Source organism: Lactuca virosa, chromosome 2 (genome assembly GCF_052849685.1).
Source record: "Lactuca virosa cultivar CGN04683 chromosome 2, Lactuca_virosa_CGN04683_v6, whole genome shotgun sequence".
Taxonomy (NCBI): domain Eukaryota; kingdom Viridiplantae; phylum Streptophyta; class Magnoliopsida; order Asterales; family Asteraceae; genus Lactuca; species Lactuca virosa.
Genome location: NC_136427.1, coordinates 172,604,506 through 172,607,869, shown reverse-complemented (window position 1 = coordinate 172,607,869; position 3,364 = coordinate 172,604,506).

Sequence of the window (3,364 nt, the reverse complement as noted above, 5' to 3'; positions counted from 1 at the left end):
TAAATGGGCCGGCATTGGTGCCTTCGACCCGTTCCTACAGGAGGAAACTCACCTCGCACTGCTGAAGTCCTTCGAATAAATCTTTGGCTGCTGCCTGACAGATCCCCGAACTATCAACATAAAAAAACCCAATTAACCATTTGGGTTTCAATTCATAACCATAAATCTAAACTTAGGGTAAAAGGACCATTTTACCCCTATCCTAGCTTGGTTCAAGACAAAGGCCCAAATTCACACTCTGGAGGCCCAAAAGCCAAATAAACAACCAAGGCCCAATTATGGCCTAATTTTCCAAATTGGGCCCAAACCCCTCACATGGCCTTACCCTAAAGCCCATCCAAATATTCTAGTCCATATACTTGTTCTCGGATGGCCCATCAATAGCCCTATCAGGAAAGCCCAACAGAAAGGCCCAACTCAAGGCCCAAGAAAAATTAGGGTTTTCACATAAAATGACGATTAGGGTTAAGTGTTCTTACATAACCCATTAAGGACTTAATCCATTAATTCCATTACTCCACTAGGCCAACATACAATGTGGAATGGCGGCTGGTGGCGGCGGAATGGCGGCGTAAGGTGGCAGCCACCATCTCATGGTGGTGGTGACGAGTTTTTCTGCCAAACAACATACATACAAGATAACACCACCAACACACGCCTAAAATACATAATAAACACACACACACACACACACACACAACCACCCTCGTGGTGGCAGGCAGTGGTTGAGGGTGACAGCCACCACCTCACGGTGGTGGTGGAGGATTCTCTTGCTTCCGACCAAGAAAACACACATACACGACTTTCAACCATCGAAACAGTCACTACATGAGATATAAAACATAAAAACACACCCGACAAGCTATCCTCATGGTAACAGCGGCAACCAAAGCACGACAGAAGGCCACCGTAAGGAACAACGACAGCGGCGGACGCCGATTACTTGCTGCAGAGAAGAAACAGGAGTGAAATGCGACCGGAACAACACCTGCAGCTTTCATGTGCGGCTGTGAACGACGCAGAAAAGAAGAAGAAGGAAGGAAGGAAGGTGGTGGACACACCCAACATTCACGCCGTTGACTGCTCTCGCCAGAAGATAGGAGCTCCGACGCTCGGTGGCTCGACTGGTCAGAAAACGAGCAAAGCGGGAGTGGCGGCTGAAGATCTCACATTGTGACATCCCCATTTTCACGGCCACAAAAGACCGATTTGTTTATTCTTTGTTTGAAAATCAGAGTAACCTTTTAATGAAAAGTGTTGCGGAATTTGTTCCCAAAAGAAAATATGATAAAGATTTATCAAAGCATTTCCGAAGAAATGTATTTCATTATATTAAAATCTCGAGATGTCATTGTCAATATAGATCAAAAGCATAAACAGTACAACATAGGCCTTACAACATTTATTTATATCTTCTGGCCTATAATCCATAATCCCTCATGAAGTCATCCAACTATGCTCTTGTGCCACTACCTGTAGTACAAGAAACTGAGTGGGTTAGGCTTGGGAGCCTGGTGAGCACATAGGGTTTTACACCCACAATAAGTAGTTTATTAGATTCATCAAATCAATCATCCCGATTACCCGTTCCCGTTATCCTCACTTTACGTCCCTAAAACACCTATCATAAGGGACTTATCCTAAGGATTTTCATCGGGATGGACATTATCGATAAGGGGGTTCCTTAGCAATAAATGTCCGTAAGGCAACTATGATGGGGATGGAGTACACCGATGAACACATCGTTCACAAACACCTACAGGTCGCGAGCCTGCTAGCATTCCACTAGACTATCTAGAAAGGTCTGCGGTCATCATCTATATTCCACTAGATGACTGGATCAACGTCAACATCGAGTCCTCTCATCATTTTATTTCATCACACACCAACTATTACATCTACCCATGTTTTACCCAACACATTTTGTATATATAAAATACATATGCAGTTTAAATCATTTAAAACATGTATAAAATCGTTCATCCAACATAGACAACAACTATTCAGATAATATGCACACATAACATGTAATTTATATAAAATACTTCATATCTATGTATAAGATGAAAGTAACTATGCACTCACCTGTTAAGGTGGTGATTCCGTACTCAGACAGCGCTTCGCTTCGCTTCTATTAATTTATTTTCCTTCGACGAAAGCTAGTATCATTACCACTAGATTTTAGTCTAATATTTATTGCGACTATTATTAGTCAAGATTCATCATTAACTAAGAGTTTACTTCATGATCTATCAAATAAGGAGCAACCAGGTAGGATCATATCGAAGGTAGGGTCTGTTTAGTATACGAAGTATACTGTTTGCAAATCCCACTTTAAACACCTCACTAAATCACAGCCTAGACATCATCCCCGTAAGTAGATCAATCAGTATAATGACTTTGAATCACTGATAAATCTTATTTATAGGTTCATAATAACGATATTATATTTAAATATAAGCTATATTGAAAGTAGGGTAGGCGTATCTCACTTACAGCGGGTTTTGCTAAAAAGCGGGTTTCGCTGGATTAGAGCTTCTTAGCCGAAAAGCTCTTTTTCTCGGAGCCTTGTGGCGCTCCGGAGCTTTCTTCTAACGCTAGGGGAGTTTCCTAGGGATTTAGGGGGGGTTTTTGGGAGGTTTAGAGAGAGAGAGAGAGAGAGAGAGAGAGAGAGAGAGAGGAGAGAGAAAGATAAGGGTGGAGGTGTGAAGAAATGAGGGTGGAAGGGATTCTATTTATAGGCTGAAATATGGCTCAACTTGGTGCCACATGTCACCATCTGGTGGCAAGACTTGGGTAGAAAGCAATGGCACGGATTCAGCCACGTCACACCCTTCGCAACAGCACCCTGCCGACTACTAAACCCCGTAACTTTCGCATAAGAACTCCGTTTTCGACATTTTTTATATCCATGCGTAGGTATTGACATGATCTACAACTCTCCTTTTGACTCCGTCGGCTAATTCTCGACCGATTTTAAATATAACAGTATGACAATATTACACTGTTAAATGACCGTGTAAAATTCATAACTTCTACATACGGACTCCGTTTTCGTCTGTCTTTTTATCGTTGAGCTCCTATTAATGAGATATTCAATTCTAATTTAGGTTTCATTGGCCAAAATTTGATCGATCTAAAATTCGAATTTCGGGTTGTGCACTTCTATGCCAAATCTTAGAAAAATCATAACTTCCTCATACGAATTCAGATTTGGGCATTCTTTTTATGCGCACTCTCGGTTTAACGTATACTACAAATTTTATTTAGATCTCTAAGGCTAGAAATTATTTTATCAAAAATTCACATTTTACGTTACGCGGTGCCGTGCCGGTTTATCCGTAAAACTTCGACGGGTCATAAC